Source organism: Artemia franciscana, chromosome 15 (genome assembly GCF_032884065.1).
Source record: "Artemia franciscana chromosome 15, ASM3288406v1, whole genome shotgun sequence".
In the NCBI taxonomy this organism is placed as follows: domain Eukaryota; kingdom Metazoa; phylum Arthropoda; class Branchiopoda; order Anostraca; family Artemiidae; genus Artemia; species Artemia franciscana.
Genome location: NC_088877.1, coordinates 44057444 through 44078438, shown reverse-complemented (window position 1 = coordinate 44078438; position 20995 = coordinate 44057444). Strand labels below are relative to the sequence as shown.

Here is a 20995-nt window from a genome sequence, read left to right as displayed (position 1 = left end):
AAGAGAAAAGGCTCAAGACGCGATTGCTCCTAACTACCATGGAATAACCCTACTTTCAGTCCCTGGCAAACTGTTTTTAATTATCCTGCTGGATCGATGTTGGAACATCATTCGAAAAATCCGACGACCAGAGCAAGCTGGCTTTATGTCGGATCGTTCAACCATCGAGCATATTTTCACGATTCGACAAATAGTAGAGAAGACTACAGAGTTCCGACAGAAAGCATTTATTGCCTTCGTTGATTTCCGTGCTGCATTTGACTCAGTCGATCGAAAAGCTCCTTGGCGGATTCTAGAGTAGACTGGCCTACCCGAGAAAAATTTCAGACTTCTCAAGGCGCTGCACCATGGGACGGAGAGCTGTGTAAAAGTAAATGGTCGGCATAGCCCGTTTCTGAAAATCACGACAGGGTCCGCCAAGAATGTGCAGTGGCCCCAGAGCTCTTCAATGTCATCGTAGATTACGTTATGACAAAAACCACTTCACGTCTCAGCTTTGGGCTCAAATTAGGAGATCATGCCATCACAGATGATTATTTTGCCATTCTGGCTGACTCCATGGAGCAGCTGCTGGAAGTGCTCCGATTTCTACGAGAAGAGGCTACCAAAGTAGGACTGCATATAAACTGGAACAAAGCTAAAATTATGGCCATAGATCCGTCTTCTCCTACTGTTAACTCTCCAGTTAGCCTGGACAGCACCACTAGCATCGACGTTGTTCAAGACTTCACCTACCTGGGCTCCATAATTTCTGCAAATGACTCGCTTCTCCTCGAGCTGCAGGCGAGATTATCTAAAGCGTCTTCTGTCATGGGCGGACTGAATCGTTACCTATGGTGAAAACCCCAAATCAGTCGCACAAAGAAACTGCGGATCTTCAACGCTCTAGTCGGCTTTGTGATGCTTTACGGAGCTGAGAAATGGCAAGCATCAGCTGCAACCCTAAAGAAAATAGACGTATTTCATGCAAAGAGCCTGAGGAGGATTGAGGGCCTACGATGGTCCGACTTCGTCAGCAATGAGAACCTTCTGCAGCTCACAAAGCAGTCTTGGTTTTCGACTCAAGCAGCCGAGTGAACCTTACGATGGTTCAGGCATCTGTTTAGAATGCCACTACATCTACCCGCAAAGATGATCTACGACTTCGACCCTATCAAACTTTGTTGGAAGCGACCACGTGGCCGACGGAAGAAACGTTGGTCTGACAGCCTGTTCGAGTTCCTGACGATGGCAATCAGACAGGGTGAAGAGCAAATACTCGCCATGGACTGAAGTGGATGGAGGAGGCAGACGTCACTCTCTACGCCGAGCAGTGTCCGGCAGGAGACTTAAGTGATCTGTCTTGTGGCAAAAAATGCGAAATTCCAAATTTTTGTAGATAGGAGCTTGAAACTTCTGCGTTAGGGTTCTCTAATACGATGAATCTGATGGTGTGATTTTCTTTAAGATTCTATGACTTTTAAGGGGTATTTCCCCCTATTTTCTAAAATAAGGCAAATTTTCCCAGGCTCGTAACTTTTGATGGGTAAGTCTAAACTTAATGAAACTTATATATTTAAAATCAGCAATAAAATTCAATTCTTTTGATGTAACTATTGGTATAAAAATTCCATTTTTTAGAGTTTCGATTACTATTGAGCCGGGTCGCTCCTTACTACAGTTCGTTACCACGAGCTGTTTGATTCATTTACGATTTTAAAGTAATTTTCAGCATTGCGATAGCCCAGCTAGGGAATATGCGAAAAATTTTCGGGGTAGTTTTTCACGGGGAATGGAGGGGTTTTTCATAGAAAGAATTTTCCAGGGGGAGGAAATTTTCCAGGGGTAGTTTTTCAGGAGAAATGTTACACAGAGGGTAAAGGAGGGAAGAGGATTTCCTAGCATGATTTGAAAAACTTTCAGAAATTCAATTTAAAAACGAAAGAAGTTTTTTCAACAGAAAGTAAGAAGCAATATTAATGCTTGCTTAATATTGCGCAGAAATTATTCTGTATATGACACTGGTTACACCTTTCCAACCCTCGCTCTTTAAGATAAAGTTTGAGTTTTCGTCCTAGTTCTTTAGGAACCACTAAAACCACTCAAACCACTAAACCACTAAGGCAGTCGATTTTGAATTAGAGGCATTTTTGGGAAGCATGAGATCTTTAAGACCTTAGCTTAAAGAGCGAGGGTTTAGCAAGGGGCAGCTCCTCATATACGGAATAATTTCTGTTCTTTTTTAAGTTTTAAAATTGCTCTTTATTTTCGGTTGAAAAAACTTTTTTCTAATCATATTCAAATGGGGATTCTTTTAAATTTTAAAATTTATTTGTTTATTTTTTTTTTGTTTTCGGTTATAATGGGACGAGGCTCACTCTTTACTAGGTTGAAAATATCGTTACAGCCATAATAGGACCTTGGTAAAATAAACATAGTATTTTGGTTAAATTTAGAATGTGCTTACTTGCAGGGCCGTCGAGAGGGGTCTTTAGGGCCCAGCCTTAAAGCGGTCCAGTGCAAGATTCTTTTAATATAAAAATATAGTATGGAATCTTTTAAAATTTAATCTATTATAAGATTTTTTTCAAGAATTTCTTTTGAATTCTTTATTTCCACGCAATTAAACACCAGAAAACAAAAGGAATCCGCCGTCAAAATGTTTGAGAAAATTGACGCAATTGTATACAACCCGAAAATCAATTACAGAAGCCGACCAGTGACGCGCAGTTTTTAATTTGCAAATGCCAGGAGCCGCTGCTGTTACTTGTCTTAATACATTTAACCATATTGCTAAAATGAAACAGGAAAGAAAAGGTGGCCACAAAGAAATTTGTCCCCGAGGCCCAGTCTAGACTTGAAAAACCTCTGCCTTTGAAACATTCTTTTTCTTTTACAGTTTTGTTTTCTTTCAAGGTCCTTTGTTGCCAAATTTGGATATTCCGGCAATAAGAAAATAGAGGTTCTTAGAAAAATTAAGATCACCAAACAAATGGCCATCGACGAAATCAAAATTCAAACTTAGATATTTCTTCTCTAGAAGATTTCCCTTTATAAGAAGGACATATTGCTTTCTCATAGTTTCAAAAGAAAGACCGGTCTTGAAGCGGATGAGTGTGAATTTTATGTGTGAATATACACAGTCAAAGGTCCAAACAGGAGATTCTACAGCATGACAGCATGGTGAGTAAAAAACTAATTTGATTTTGGACTTTGACTTATTGTCAAAATTGTTGGATATATCATTATGACAGAATATGTACATTCATCGATGTCAAATTTTGCGCAATTCAATCTCAAAAAAGGAGTAAGTGATGAAGTTATTGCTTACCATGCTGTTGGTTTTTCGATGAAAAGTCTATCATGACGGCTAAAATAGAACTTTGGTCTCGTGTTTACGAGGGTGAACGAGTACAAAGATGCCAAGGTGATCATGCTAATTACCGTTACATTCAAGACATGATTGAAATCTTCCAGAATTTCGATATCAAAATCTTTCTTTGTCAAAATACGTGATTATTTTGCCTAATGAGGCTCCTATTATTCCTGCTGTGGCTTATTCTAGCTTCGCCTCAAAGGTTGCAAGGATTGGTTCAGAACTAAATCAAATTCGTTATAAAATATCATCTAATGATCTTGATTTCCTCCCATTTAGCAACCCCAGCCCTCAGTCACTGAATCAGGATCAGACGACTGTTGTTATTTCAAAAGTTCTATGACAGATAAACAATCCTACGAAGCGTCGTGAAATAATAAAGTTTATTCCAGGTCATGAATGTATTTCTGGAAAAATATCACTTTTTATTGCTTTAACAAGACATTTTATCAAAATTTCCATCCATGATGGAAAGGGGGTATTTAAATTAAGCAGGATGAAGGAACTTCCTGCCCTCCGTTCGCTTCTGGACTTACTTCTGAGCTGAACATATCCAGAGCATTTTAACTTAGTATGCTTAACTTTCTTTAAGATAATGCTGATACACTGTTTTGACAACCAGCCTGAACAGAGTCTTTATATTACAATAGTAATAAATTTTAACATAAAAAAAAGCAGCAACAAAAACACCTAAATAAAACAATCAAAAGTTCCCCACAAGGGTTAAATGAATGCATGAGCGGGAGGGGGGGTTTTGAACAGTTTGTACCCTCTTTGTCATTGACTAAGTACTTAATCATGAAGGCAACAAATTATCAACAATTACAGATATAACTCAAATCTTAAGAACTTATTTTATGAAGCCCCTACAATTTTACTAATGGCCTTCACTCAAAAGAACTAGTACAGCCACAAACCAGTAAAACTAAATATAACTACAATTATTAACCACCTCAGTTATCTTAGGACCCAAAATTGTATGAAGAATGTGAGAATGTGAAGCAATGAATGTATGCATAAACTGGCGTTAATGCAGGAAGAAAAATATATCAACGCCATCTAATATGTAATGACACGAGGAGCTTCTGAAGCTTCGAAATAATTTGTTCGTCAGGAACTCAGATCAGATGCTTATTGCTGTCTTTATTATGCAAATTAAACTAATTAAATTAATCATTCATATTTTTAAACTGAGAAAATATCAAGCGTCACCAAACGCTAGGTGGCGTTGATAGTTTTTCTGTCGACTATAGAACCTGTTTTCACTCATAAAATTTACCCATACTGTATAGCATACATCTTAAAATAATAGAACAAGAAAAACAAGAGCTAAGAGCTCAAATGGCACTTGTGATGAGGTCGGAAGAGCCAAGGGCTCATATGGTATGAGCTCTAGCAAAATTCCAAGAATCAATATTTTGCTTTAAAATGAAAATCAGAGGCTTAATACCGGTCCGGATTTAAACTAAGAGCTCTGAGTCACAAGGTCCTTCTAAAAATCAAAATTCATTAAGATCCGATCACCCACTCGTAAGTTAAAAATACCTCAATTTTCCTCTACCTTCAGCCCCCCAGATGGTCAAATCGGGGAAAACGACTTTATCAAGTCAATTTGTACAGCTCCCTGACACGCCTAACAAATTTCATCGTCCTAAAATATCCAGAAGCACCAGACTCGCTAAAGCACCGAACCCCACCACCTAACTCTCCAAAAGAGAGCGATCCCATTCGGATCTGATTCGAATTGAAAATGGAGCATCTGAGACATAAGAGAAAATGGAGCATCTGAGACATAAGATTCTTCTATATATCAAGTTTCATTAAGATCTGATCACCCATTCGTAAGAAACCTCAATTTTCACGTTTTCCAAGATTTCCGGTTTCCCTCCAACTCCCTTCAATGTCACCGGATCTGGTTGGGTTTTAAAATGAGAATTTTTTAGCACTAGATCCTTCTAGATATCAAATTTCATCAAGATCTTATCACCTGTTCGTAAGTTGCAAATACCTCATTTTTCTAATTTTTCCGAATTACTCCCCCCCCCCAAATCCACCAAAGAGAGTGAATCCGGTCCGGTTATGTCAGTATCTTGGATTTGTGCTTATTTTTTCCACCAAGTTTCATCCTGATTTCTCCGCTTTAAGCGTTTTCCAAGATTTCTGGTCCCCTCTCATAATCACACTGGATCCGGTAAGGTTTTAAAATAAGAGATCTGAGTTTCGAGGTCCTTCTAAAAAATGTAATTTCATTAAGATACGATCACTCTGTCGTAAGTTAAGAATCCCTCATTGTTCTATTTTCTAAGAATTAATCCTCCCCCCTCTAAACTCCCCCAAAGAGAGGTAATCCGTTCCAGTTATGTCAATTCCGTATCTAGGACTTGTGCTTATTTTTTCCACCAAGTTTCAGCCCGATCCCTCCACTCTAAGCATTTTCCAATATTTTAGGTTCCCCCCCCCCTCCAACTTCCCCTTTACCAGATTCGGTCGGGATTTAAAATAAGAGCTTTGAGACATGATACCCTTCCAAACATAAAATTTCTTCAAGATCCGATCACTCCTTCGTAAGTTAAAAAAACCCTCATTTTTCAGAATTAACCCCCCCCCCCGACTCCCCCAAAGAGAATGGATCCGTTCCAGTTATGTCAATCACGTATCTAGGACTTGTTCTTATTTTACCCACCAGATTTCATCCCGATCCCTCTACTTTAAGCGTTTTCCAAGATTTTAGAACCCCCCCCCCCCTCCCCTCCATCTCCTCCCAATGGCACCGGATCTGGTCGGGACTTAAAATAGAAGCTCTGAGACACGATATCCATCTAAACATCCAATTTCATTAAGTTCCATCACCCGTTCGTAAGTGTAAATATTTCATTTTTCCTATTTTTTCCGAGCTTACCGGCCCCCACTACCCCCAGATGGTCAAATCGGGAAAAAAACTATTTCTAATTTAGTCTGGTCTGGTCCCTGATAGGCCTGCCAAATTTCATTGTCCTAGCTTACCTGGAAGTGCCTAAAGTAGCAAAACCGGTACAGACCAACAGAATTTGCGATCGCTATATGTCACTTCGTTAATACTAAGTGCCATAAAAACAAGATAACCACCTTTTTAAAGAACAAAATGAAATTGTTTTCTTAATGCCATTATTTCCAAACGTAATTTAATCCCAATTGAAACTGAGACAGTCAAAGCTTCCATAAATCTAAAGAATCGTTAAATTAATTTTGTTTTACTTGTTTACACATTTGCCAGATTATTAAACATAGCCATTGGTAGTTTCATTTTATAAACACATCCAGTTTTTATCTTACGTTGGAAATGATGGTTGTAGTCAGCCGTATTTAATAATTAAAATTTTATATTTGGGTTAAATATTTCAATTATAATTCAGTCAAATAGTTCAGTTGATATAAAGTTCTCTGTTAGCAGAAAAAATTATTAAATATTCGTGGATTTTGTTATTGCTTTAATTTTAATAATCTTGACTTTTTAATTTCAGCAATTTAAGTTTCTTTTAATTTAAATTTCACACATCCTACATCAATTTCAACAATAATACTTCTTTGCTTTGCTAATTAAACCTTTTTAGAAAATATAGAGGTGTGTGAAACTTTAGACTGATTTGACCTCTCGAGAGAAAGGTGACTCATTGATTTTGACTATTTATATTTTTCATAGTTTTGTTTCTAACTGAATAAAATCAGCCATTTTTAAAACCAACTAACAATGGCCATAGATAGTGGAGTTAAAAATGATGTTTGTTCTCTCTTCCAACAAAAATGGAAATTAAAGTGAATTTCATGCTAAATTTTGACCCAAAAAATAGAAAAACTTACCCAACCCTTCAAAATGTTTCTAACAACACTTCATCTTGCAAAACTCAAGATAGTAGCCGGTAGGTATAAACATTCCGAGAGAGAGAGGATCAGACTGAGTTTTCTGCAGAAATACACACCTTGTGTCGTGGTAAAGTCTGTATTTGGACTTTTACTAATGACTGGCTTTAGTATAGACGAGTAGACACACAAAAAGCTACATATTTCATAATTTTAATTGTATCTTGAAAACATAGATAGTACTGAATCATGTGCTTGTGAAGTGAACATTAAGCTTGATTTTCCTTTTGCAATGGAGCATTTTTAATCTGTTTGTTTTGAATACATCTGTGAAGAATTTCCTGGTTGAAGTCCAAAGCAGTCTATACTGTTATGTCCTGTGATTGTGTTTAAGCAGCGCCATCTATAACTCAAATCACGTGATATAAGCAGTCAATAGACTGAGAGGTGTAGACCTAAAAGAAAATAGAAAGAAAATGACAACCTTGAAAAATAAAGAGTTCTAAATAGAGTAACTACTCAACTGCTATTATGTGCTTTAAAAACTCATTTCTAATGCTCATGAAAGAAAAAAAGTTGCAGTCTTTGATAATTGTTCATTTTCATATTTTATTTTAACATTTACATGCGTAATTAACTTGAACCTATGTTTATGTTAGCTATAGCTGTAAATGTCACTGAATAGAGATCACAGACTGCGCATATTATACATGCTTCAGTGACTTTTTCTTGCCCGTGCTGCTTCATATGGAAGGGATGCTCATAGAAATCTCATGGGGGAGATGCTTACTCAAACGAAAATTCAAAGTTCTACTGCCAGTTTAAGGGTCAAAAGTGACAAGCCATTTAGCCTTTGTGGGGAACTTGTGATTGTGTTATTGAGTGTTTTTTTTGCTGCTTTTTTTGCTGTTAAAATATATTAATATGAAATATAAATGCTATGTTCAGGCTGGTTATCAAAACAGTGCATCAGCAATATCTTAAAGACAGCTGAGCATGCTAAGTTTAAATGCTCAGGATATATTCAGTTCAGAAGAAAGTTCAAAAGTGACCGGAGGGCAGGAAGTTCCTTCTTCTTGATTAAATATAAATACCCCATTCCCAACATTGAACGAAATTTTGAAAAAAAAAACTGTCTTGCTAAAAGCAATCAAAAGGCTTAGTAGCTATTCTTCTAGGGTTGTCGTTCTCTCGACAGCCAATCGGGGTGGACTTGTAAATTATATATACACTATGTATTTGTTTGTTTTCATACAGGCACATCAGTAAAATCTTTGAAACGGCTGAGCTTCATTGAACATTACCACAGAGTAAAAGGAATTCCCTGGAACTTCCAGTTGAACGGAGGCTTTGTGAAAATAAAAAACATTCTTGGCTACTAACTGATTTTCAATACTTGGTAGCATTCTTATATCTACCCGATATGTGTCCTGCACAATCAATACTGAGTCTATTACATCTGACTCATTAAATATTTGCGTCTACAAATATAAAGCTAAAATGAAGAGGCAGCCCATAAAAGAATACTTATTAAAAAAAGTTTTCTGATGATAACAAAGTATAATATTTCAAATAACTACTTATTCATGTACATAATGTTAAATGGTATCGTAATCATAGGTTACAATTGATGACAGACGTCTTAGAAGAAATACATGATAGCGTCAGTTGAAACTCGGGTTCTTTCTTTACTTTATCAGAGGCTACGCTATAATGTTTCCGATAGTAAAGAGTTATAAGACTTCAATAAAGTAATCAAATAATTATGCTTCCTGGGTTGACAATGCCCCTCCCCAAAGCTGGTTATGATAAGGGGATGTTAAAGAGGGATTGGAGGATAACCAGGTCCCTCCCTTCCTACTATTTTAGGGTCTCCTCTGCTTCACACTGATTGAAGTTCTAGGATTATCATTTTATTCAAAGTGACAGAAAGGTCTGACAGCTATTTATCAAAGGATGCTATCCCCCCGTCAGCCCGAGGGTTAGGATCGTAGATTATGCAATAGGCCTATTGTTTACATGTAGGATTTATCATGAGGAGAAGCAGAAATGTTAGATTATGGGTGTAGCGATAAGCTGAGGATGTTAAAGTAAAAGTTTGGAGAATGTTGAAGTTACGCCCAAACAAATCAAAAGGCACTATGTGCATCCAGCTTGTTAAAAGAGAGGATCTGCATTGGTATTTGTGCTTAGTTCTTATGTCACTGAAATCAATATTACAGAAAATAGGCTAGTACATAAAATGGAGTTTATTCTTAGGGCACTGAAATCAATAAAAGGTATTAATATATACTGCTTTTCAATCCGTTCTTTTAGTACACTGGTTTACGGGAACGAGGGGTTGACACCTTGTGCTACTGAATGTACCTAATATTTGCTTGTGATTGTTTCTGACAACATTGTATAGTTAGACTTGTGTTCAAAAGTATTTTGAATTTGACGTTAACAGATTTTGATAAAAACCTCAAAATATCAGATATTCTGAGCCCCGAAAACGATTTATCCACTAAGAAATTGACGTATCAAGATTTTGCTTATGAATATGAAACTATCAAAGCTTGTGGAACGGGAGAATATTGAACTCAATTAAAAAAAATTACTTACAGTTTAGACATTCAATTGAAACGTTAGATAGACAATATTACAAGATTAAAATGGACTTATAAATAAATACTGTCCAAAATACAAAACTTACTTGATTTTGTTACCAGATTCTAACAGAAAATTTATAAATTTTGATTACCTCAAATCCAAAAAGGATTTATCCATTAAAAGAGCTACTTAACCGATATTTCAAGATTAGAAAGAACTTATGAATTTTAAATTTCAAAGATTGTCCAATGGGTCAATCAAACAGTTCATGGTAACGAACTGTAAGTAAGGAGAAACCCAGCTCAATAGTAACCGAAACCCTGAATAACGGAGTTTTGATATATATATATATATATATATATATATATATATATATATATATATATATATATATATATATATATATATATATATATATACATCAATAGAATCAACTTATTATACTGTTTTTAAATATATTAAGTTTCATTGAGTTTATTCTTACTGATTAAAGGCTACGAGCATGAGAAAATTTGTCGGATTTTCAAAAAAACTCTTAGGGGAAACATCCCCTAAGAGTTATACAATCTTAATGAAAGCCACACCATCAGATTCAGCATATCAGAAAACCAAACTTGATGGTTTCAAGCTCCTATCTCTAAGAATGTGGAATTTTGTATTGTTTGCCAGAATAAAGACCATGGATGCGTGTTTATTTGCTTGTTTTTCCCAGGGGTGCTGTTTTTAAGTAACCAAAAACATTGGAGGGTAACCGGGCCCCCTCCGCAGCTATTTTTTTCCCAATGTTGTCCTATCGAAATATGGAGATAGTCATTTCGCTCATTGCAGGTGAAAGGCCTGATAACTATACTTTTGGATTTAAAATACCTCCCCCAACACACACAGCCCCAGGGGAAAGGTCCTTAAGTATGAAGTATGTATACATTTTCTGGTGGGGGAGGGGTTGCGGGTTTTTTTTCACGGAGGAATTTTCTCTCGGGAGGGACGTTTCAAGGGAAGAACTTCCCTGGGGAAATTATGCACTGGGGGAATTTGCCAGACTTCCTATACAAATTCTTTTTAAATGTCTCAATTTTCTTCTTCTGTCTCAATTTTACGCGTTAGGTTGTGAAGGTAATTGTCCGTGGGAAATTTTCACTGGGATTGAAACTTCTAGAGTATATTTGCGTGGGGATGAGGATTTCCCCCTGAAGGTGGGGCCAGATTTCCTGGCATTACTTAAAAACGACCAGACATTAAATTTTAAAAAATACAATTTTTTTCAACTGAAAGTAAGGAGCAACATTAAAACTTAAAACAAATAGAAATCATTATATGTATGAAGGGGTGGCTTCTTCCTGAACACCTCACTCTTTACGCTAAAGTTTGAATTTAGTCCCAATTCTTTGACAACGATTTCTGAAACACAAGGTTCGTTTAGTTGGAACAAAAGGAAGCTTTTTTAAAAGTACTAGCTTTAGTGTAAAGAGCGAGGTGTTGTGGAGGGGCAATCCGTAATATTGTAACAAACAAGTAATAATTTCCGTTCTTTTAAGTTTTAATGTTGCTCCTTACTTTCAGCTGAAAAGCTATGTTTTTTTTAAATTTAAAATTGAACTAAATTTCAAAGATTATTTTGGATTTAAACATTCAATCGAAGGTTAAGCTCATTATTTATTTTCCACTGGCTGAAATCATTTAAAAAGACGAGACTAGGAGTGATTCTTGAGTGTTTAAATTTAGAAAAAGTGTATTTTGTAAGAAAGTCACATATTTGGTAACAAACTGTGGACAAGGGACAGCTCGACACAATAGAGACCAAAACTCTAAGACATGGACTTTTTGACAATACTTAATAAATTTAAAGAAATAAATTCTTATGCTGATTCCAAATAAATAAAACTAATGAAGTTTGTAGTTACTCATCAAAATCAACGAGGCCGAGAAACTTCGTCTGATTTTACAAGAGATAGGAGACACCCTTTAAAAGTCGATTGATATTAGTTAGTCTTCAACGCACAAACAATTTCATAAGCAGCACAAAAGTGCTGCATAACAAAGAACTATGACGGCACAATGTATTGTCTTTTCTTTTCTTTTTTTGGTTTCTCTTAGACCAGGAGACTTTGTGTCAAAGGAGTTGTCGTAGAAACTCCAAAAAAGGTTCATTCGATTGGAAATCGTTAGAGCTAGTGTCCTTTACAACAGTCAAAAGTGATTAGAGGTAACTAACCCCCTCCAACGCACATCATTTCCCAAAACACATCCAATCAAAATTTTAAGATAGCCATTTGGTTCAACGTAAATCAAAGGTCCGGACATTATGTCTCTGAGGTCGACCCCCCCCCCCAAAAAAAAAAAATCCTGAGGGCAAGGGTTGTAAGTTATGCCCTCGGCACATATAAGGTTTTTATAGAAAGCATTGCCGTAAAAACTTCAAACAGGGCTGTTTCAATTGGAAATTGAAAGATCTAGTTCTCTTTTAAAGTGTCAAAGTGATTGGAGGGAGAATGCTCCCCCAGCTTCCATCATTTCCCCAAACACTGATAAAAACTTTAATATAGCCATTTTGTTCAAAGTAGTTGAAGAAATTAGGTCTTTTAAGATAACTACCCTCCCCGACACAGCCCCTCAGATCAGAAGTTTTTTTGTAAAATGTGATGTCGTTCAAACTTTAGCGTAAAGAGCGAGGTATTTCGCGGAGTTAACCCCCCCCCCCCGTATACGTAATAATTTTCGTTCATTTAAAGTTTATTTGTTGTTCCTTACTTTCTTTTGAAAAAAAAAATGTTTTTTAATTTAATTTTTGATCGTTTTTTTAATAATTTCAGGAAACCTGACTATTCCTCCAAGGGAAAATCCCTACTCCTCAAGGATTTATTCTCTAGACAATTTAATCCTGGTGAAAATTTACCCTGGATAATTACCCTTAACATCTCCACGCGTAAAATCGAGTCGGCAATGAAAAAGCAATACATAAGACGAATTTCGTGTAGGAATTCAGGCACTCCCAGTGTAGAATTTCCCCTGAAAAAATAGCCCCCTGTAAACTTCCATCCCCATGAAAAGTTATCCCCGTGGAAAATCCCATCAGCAGATAATTCCATCCCTATCCCAACAAATGTCTACATACTCCCCGATATCTAGTTTACCCATCATTTCCCGTGGCTTAGAGAAGTGTTTTAGTATTAGAATCATGCTTTTTTGGGGGGATCATAAGTTAATGGTTTTTTTCAAAAATCAAAAAGACTCATTTTGGGTTCCATAAATAAAGGACAACAAATGAGGCAATGATTTATTTGACAACTATTATTAATGATGTGGTTTAAAGTACGTGCTGTATTTTTAGATCTGGTGAAAGCTTTCGACACCGTGGATCATTAACTTCCTTTTAAGAATTCTGAGGTGTATGGTTTGAGGGGAAAATCTTTAAATGTTTTAAGAAGTTTTTCAAGGAATCGTTATATGCCCAACTAAATGATTCTTCTTCAGGAAAATAGCGTGTTAAAATAGGTGTTCCGCAAGGATCAGTTCTTGGTCCTATATTATTCTTGATAATTACTAGATGAATTACTTATTTGCTTATTCCAGTCTCTTTCGCTTTATTCATTTCGGGATTATCCAGAAACTGGTTATCCAGAAATTATTACATATATAAGGGGGGTTGCCTCCCCCCTCCTCAAAACCTCGCTCTTCACGCTACAGTTTTTCTGCACTTAAAAATAAGTTAATAACTGTTCTAATCAAATGACCCTTGAGCTTCAGGAGTTGTTCTTAAGGAATTGGGACAAAATCTAAACTTTAGCGTAAGGAGCGAGGTGCTGAGGAGGGGGCAGCCCTTTCGTATAGTAATAATTTCTGTTCATTTTAAGTATTAATGTTGCTCCTTACTTTCAATTGAAAAAACTTGTTTTATTTAAATTTGATTGCTGATCTTTTTTCAAATAAGGCCAGGATACCTGGCTCCGCCTCCTCAGAAAAATCCTCTGAACAATTCGATTTTCAGAAAAAATTACCTTGGATAATTATCCTTAGCATATCCACGCCTGAAATTCAATTGGTAAAGAGAGAGAAAGACATATATAGAAATTTCGTATAGAAATTATGTCAAATTCACCCAGTGTGAAACTCCCCCTGGAATATTCATCCCCTATAAACTCCTCTCTCCATATAAAATTCTCCCCGTGCAAAATATCCTCCAAGCAAAAAATTCGTCCTTCCCTCCCTTCATGAAAAATGTATGCATGCTTTCCAATAGCGAATAATACAACGGGTAGATTTAATAACTTAAAAACTGTTCCCCAAGAGATGTGGGGGGCTATTTTATCTCTATAGACATAGTTATTGGGCCTTTCAATTATGCTGAAGAAAACAGCCATCTCAAAATTTTGATCAGATGATATTAGGAAAAGTGTTGTAGGAAGGGGCTTGTTGCCCTCCAATTTTCTTGGTCACTTAAAAATGGCACTAGTACTTTTCATTTTGGTTATAATAAGCCCTTCCTCGAAGTTTAAGTCCACTAGTTCAATGCAATCACTCCTGTTAAAAAAAACAAAACAAAGAAACAAATAAACACACATCAGTGATCTTTCTTCTCACATTGGAGAATGTGAGAATCCATATCCAGATAGGCAATTGGCATAGAGTGTATAATCAATTTTTCTTCTTCAAATTATTGGTGGGATGACTGCCTCCTCCAAACGACACCCCAAATTAAGAGAATCCTGGAATAAGATGAAGGTGCAACAAAAGTAGAAATACATCAAAGAAATTTTTTTTTCTTTTTTTTTCAAAATGTATGTTGATTTGAAACTTTTCATAAATATTAATTTGAAATGTTCACACTTTTTTTCTTTTTTTCTGTTTTCTACCTGTAGCTAATAAACACAAAAATCTGATATAATACACTGCCCATGTATCAACGAAAGTTCTATATTTTTCAAGTTTTATTTTCTTATGTTTTCTGTAATTAACTATTTATAAAACTGGATTTTCAAAGTTCCCATTGAATTCGAAAATGATTAAATCTATAAATCCTCAATCTACAAGATATACTAGATAAATCTCCTCTTTTCTCTCTCCTCTGCAATAAACATTTTTGAAAAGGTTATTTATATAGAAATAAAAGTGAAACCCTGAGAAGAGAGCTACAAAAACAAAACGAAGTGCTTATTTGATGATCAGTAAAACAAAATTTGAAATATTTTCAAGATAAATCTCAAAGCACATGTAGAATACACTAAATTAAAATTATTTTGTTCTTTAGTTTCAGTGTAAATATTTCTTTATTAATGAAACAACATCAAATCATATTCCAGTTTTTGTCCTTATTTTAGTAATTTCTTTTTGTTTAAATCAATAATTAATAATAATAATAATAATTTATTTATTACCCGTTTGTTTTAACAATTTAAGCGGAGTAAAAACACTAAAGGAATGAAAAATAAAATAGCACGGAAAATACAATCAATACAACTTAATCAAAGGGTGGTAAGGACCCAAGCATTGACGGGCATCAGCACTTAATCAAATGTAAAGTTTTTCTTATAAGAAGATATAATATCAGTCGCAAAAAACTTCTAATAATCTTCGACTTTCAATACGAACGCGGCAGGTGCAATTAATATTTGCAATAGCAAAAATACAGAACTCTTATATTTTGTAAATCTTGATTATTAGAAAACGGGTGGAAAGGGGACAGAAGCAATGTAGAGTGATCGGAATATGTAGAGTAAAGTCTGGATAAAGCCTTTCGTGAAAATCTGCTTAGGTTGGGAACAATTTTTGCGTGCCCAATTTTAGGTTTTCTTTTAATATCATTTAGCCCACAAGGATCGAAAAGTCAATAAAGATGAACAAACACTAATACCAAGCCACCGAATCAAAGAAACAAGTTTAACTGAAAAAGAATGACAAGCAAGATAACTACTTTTATTTTTAGCATTAAAAACTAAATATTCATAATTTTAAATATTAAGTTCGAGGTCAATTTCCTCCAAAGACTTTTAAACAAGCTGGGTCGACTTAATTAGGCAAGATTTAGTGCAGCTAACCAAAAGTTAATCGCCTGCAAATGCAATATACAAAATATTTGTTAGGCCTAAAAAACATGATGAATTAATACGTGACAAAACAGAATAAAGAGAAGAATTAAAAAGAGAGTGGAATAGGATTATTCCTTGCCTAAGACCAGAGCAGATAGAAATATTTCCAACGTAAGTGTCACCCAACTTGAGTCGAACATATGAATTAGCATACCAAAAACGAAGAGTTGATATAATAAACACATTAGCACCAAGTTGGATTATAACATCCTATCTAAATAGAAGCTTGAGCTTTTATTAGTTTCAAAGAGTTGCAAAGCTTTACAACTACTATAGGAACCTCACATGGTTTAATAGACTTCGAAAAAAGCTCCTGATCCATGCAGCAACAGTCTGTAACTCTCCACTTGCTCGTCCAGAAATAAGCCTCAGGTAATCATGAAGTCTTTGATGGGTTTCAGTTTCGATTTCTGTGGCATTCAAAAAGCTTTCAACCAAAGGGATAAGCCCAGCAAAATAACCATCCTATTCTCAAAAATATCATTAAGCATTCATAAGAAAGGGGCTAATTTGCACATAAGTTATTCATGATCTTCTTAGAAGAATTTTCAAAACTTTCTTAACGAACTAAGAAAGTTCTATTTAGATCTTGCTAAATTTTGAGCGCACAATAATGATCCTCATTACCATTTTTATGCACCTCAAGTGATAGCGAAGCTAAAGCACGATGAGCACGTTGCCATCCTATATACGGCCTTAGACAAACTGATTAGACATATTATCTACTTTAGACAGGAGGTCAGGGAGCAAAACTTCAGGAGGTCAGGGAGCAAAAAGGATTCAAATACTTTACGTAAAGTACAAGCATCGGTAATAGACCTTTACGAAGCGCAAAAAGTTGGATCCTTACCACGTTTCGTAGTTGTTGAAATGTTACCAAATAAAAAAGGATCAGGGACTAAAGACGAGGATAAACACATCTGGAAAAATAGCTGCAAGGAATAAGCATAATTCTTCTGATTCAGTATTGAGGTGAAAAGCACTGATCCCGTCTATATCATAAGATTTCGATTTAAGTCTCTCCACACTTCTTTTGACACGGTCAATACAAACAGGAAGTACATGATCTTCAATGATTTTCTTAGGAAAAAGATTAGAACAAAGAGCGGCATCGAATATATTACAATAATAACTGATCCATGATACATTCGGAATTTGATCAGCCATAGGTGATCTACCGAACTTCTCGACAGTAATCAGCTTTTTCATTGGCGAGAAGTCTTTGGAAATTTGGCACCATTATTTATCTAACTCATAAATTTGGCACACATCATTATCTAACTCTTCGGAGTAAAGTTTAAAATACAGCTTTGTTCTTTGTTTAATAGCGAAAACATTACCCCTTAGGGGGTGGCCGCAAGCTAACCATATTTTGAGCCACAATTTAGCCCAATTTTGTATAGTTTTGAGCTCTGGGTCGTCCTTCCGAAATGAACATCTTATCTTGGCTCGAAAGCAACATAGGGGAACAGCTACTTCTTCAGACCTCTTTAAGTGCGACAAATGTGGCTATAATAAATATTAAGCTGGATTCTGGCTTGTGGGGATCCAACTCTTGCAGGTGACAGATTTTAGGGTGTTTTAATAGTTGATAGAAGACTGACGAGCGTAAGAAAATAAAGGAGGCTGTCTGCTTTGTACCATTCTCTTTTAGAATTCCACTGTCTAGAATTAGGACGAAGGTTTCTGAAGGAGTAAAACATCAAAATCTTTAGTTTCCTATCTAAAGAAACGTCTTTATCCTTCGTACCGTTAATATTGAACAATCATATAGCGATGTTAGTCTTTAGCATCCATTTTCTTGTAAAAGATGACCGTTTCGTCGAAAGTTCACGACGGATTTGGCATTTCAATGAAAATGACACGTGATTGCCTTGACAGTTTGCACGTTTTGGTGCAGCCTGGCACGGAGAATCAGGCGAGGATCCCTGTTTCCCTGTGCAATGAGAACAGCGTTTTTTTTCACTATTTGATCTTAAATGATTAGGTGATTGGCAATAATAACAGTATTTGGGTGGACATTGGAATTCATAAACTCGATATATCTCATAACCAATCTTTATACCAAGTCGTTGGGCATTAGCGAGTGCAACAGCTTAAAAAAAAAACACTCTTAACAGCCAAAGGATTGCCTATTCATCTTGTATGAGTGGTATTGCCACAATCAAATAGCAACCCCTCATCAAAATTGGTCGGTATACTTTCAATGATTCCAATATATTTCGTTTCTTATACTTTGATGTTACAATCTCTCATTGCGGATGGAAAAGCATCGCAAAAGTCCTTTCTAGCAATCTTATCAATTTGTACCACAAGCATATCGCCAGATTGACTAATGTCATGAATGCATTCGTGACCAGGAGTACCGTCTATTGTTTTGCGACGCTTTTTAGGATTGTTTGTTTGTGATGGGACATTTGAAAAAACAAAAGTTGTCTGATCCCGATCCAAGGACTGAGGGCCAGGGGTGCTAAAGGAGGGGAAATCAAGATCATAAGACGCTATCTTCTAACGAATTTGCTTAAGTTCTGAATCAATGCATACAATCTTTGAGGTGAGCCTAGAATAAGCCACAGAAGGAAAAACAGGAGCCTTGGTAGGCAAAATACTCACTTATGTCGGCAAAGACAAATTTTTGGTATCAAATTTTTGGAAGATTTCAATCATATCTTTAATGTGACGGTAATTAGCTTGATCGCCTTGGCGTCTCTTTGTACTCGTTTGACCTCGTAAACACGAGAGAAAAGTTCTATTTTAGCCTCCATAATAGACTTTTCGCAGAAAAAACTTAATCTAAATCTAAAAACTAATCTAAAAAACTAAAAATAGCAATAACTTAATCACTTTAAAACTAGATTGCACAAAATTCAAACCGACGAATGTGAATATCCCGTCATAATCGTGTATCTAACAATTATTGACAATAAGCCCAAGTCCAAAATCAAATTAGTTTTTTACTCACCATGCTTTCATGCTGTAGAATCTCCTGTTCGGACCTTTGACAGTGTATATTCACGCATAATATACACAGTCATCTGCTCTAAGACCGGTCTTTCTTTTGGAACTATGAGAAACCAATATGTCCTGCTTATAAAGGGGAATCTTCTAGAGAAAAAATAACTAAGCTTGAATTTTGCCCAGGTCCTCTTCACAATGCTGTTTGTAGGATTCGTGACTCAGGGCTGCAAGTTCACACTGCCCAGGGAAATCCTTTTGTAATATTATTTGATTTCGCTTCAGTATCGCATAAAATTGATGACTAAAAACAAGAACCTTTTTAGAAAACCAAAACATGCATTCCAGACACTGATGTGGAATCAAATAATTCAATTTTATTTGGCTTCATTGTAGTGCAGTTAATTATTTAGTTATTTCTAAACCGTATATACAGCTGATTCTTCAAAATAGTGTACCACTTTCATGAATTCTATATGAATATTGGGGGGACAATCTTCAGTTTCAAATTCAAGGTGTTAGGTTAACGCAAGTCATGCATAATACTCAGTTTGAAATGGTAAGGCAGTTTGAATGGTAAGGTAAATTTTATAGGAGACAACACTGAAAATTACACTCAGGGTGGGTTCAGACCTTAAATTTAGCTGTTGACAAAAAATTTTCCCTGTTATTATTATTATTTATTATTTATATATTTTGTTACTGTTAACTGTTGTTGTTAACTGTTGTTACTGTTAACTTTTTGTTACTGTTGTTACTGTTATCGTTAGCTGTTAACAAAATCTTTTTCTTGCTGTTATTATTGTTGTATTTTGTTATTGTTAACAACATCTGACAAAAAAATAACTGAATATGAAATTGAAAAATAAATCATGATATTTGCAACGAAGGGTTTATCCTAGATATCTATTCAGCTTCGATACAAATAAACTTTACAAATTCACATTGAAAATTTGTTTATAAGAAATTTATGCACTACTCATGAGTCAAGTAATATTTTCGTAGGTGTTCAAAACCACTGCCCCAATCCCAACCGATACGGCCTTTGTTTCAGCAAAGACTGACCCATACAACATAAGACTAGAAAAAGTAATTACAAAAGCTAATTCTAGGGAATTCCAAACCAGCCTAAGACCAGTACAAAAATGGCAGTAAGTCGAAATAAATAACAGATTGTTAGTTCAAGGGGCACTTAGATTGAATACCCTTCTTAGAGTATATGCTGTTATACAGAGTAAGTTGAGGCGGAGAGGCCAAATAATAATTTTGGAATAATAATAATAATGATTTATTGACACCCTCTGTACAAAAAATGCATCATAGAGGAGTTAATAAAGAATGAAAAAAGAAAAGCAAATTACACCCACGTAATAACACAAAAAAGAAAAAAGATGAACTATAGGTCGAACACTAATAATATATATTTAGTTCAGCATGCACGCAAGAGAAAAAAAACAATTCTGTCGCAACGATCTCGGAATTGGGAGTCGATTACATCAACTTTTTCACATATTCCAAATACTCCATAGCGCCTAGAAATGTAACTGTTTCGTATCCAAATGGCTATATATAAAAAATTACCCTAGCAAATAACCGATTTGATTTTCTCAGTTTCTCCTTCAGCGAGTTTATAATAAGTGTTCTAGTAGCTTTAATCGAGCTCCCAAATGGGAGACCAAGGTACTTGAGTAAAGAAGACGCAAATACAGTAGTAGGACCAATTTGAAGAGCAGCATTTAGGGATTGTTGGGAACCCGAATCGAAAATAAGAATTTCTGCTTTAGAAGTGACAACTGAAAAACCATTTCCATTTAAAGCAGCTCAAACACTGTCAGCAGCTTTCTGTAACCCTTGGAGGTCACAAGACAGAAGAAGAATATCATCCGTATATGACAAATGACTTGCATCTACATATGGTTCAATTAGATATGGCGGTAAATGGCAAGTAGCCCAACAAATAGCATTATTAAAAATCACAGGACTTAGCACTGAACATAGTTTTATTCCACGACGAATATTAATACCATTACTCACATTGCCTCCAACTCGCACGCGAATTGATACTTTTCGATACCATGTCCACAGACATGCACAAATAAAAGGGTCCACACCAGTTGTTAGCAGAGATAAAATCCCTTGGGAATGTAGAATCAAACAGTTCGTGGTAACGAAC

At 35.7% G+C, this 20995-nt stretch overlaps 1 long non-coding RNA gene across 2 annotated transcripts in view; it reads right to left on the bottom strand.

The window, feature by feature from the left end:
• Positions 1–7341: 7341 nt before the first annotated feature.
• The window catches only part of LOC136036518 (uncharacterized), a 40613-nt gene continuing 26959 nt past the window's right edge, over positions 7342–20995 (bottom strand). For both annotated transcript variants that reach the window (XR_010619742.1, XR_010619741.1), the window contains 3 exons: positions 18830–19126; positions 14342–14487; positions 7342–7647 (listed from right to left, as the gene is read on the bottom strand). This is a non-coding gene — a long non-coding RNA (uncharacterized LOC136036518). The remainder of the gene's footprint in view (positions 7648–14341; positions 14488–18829; positions 19127–20995) is intronic.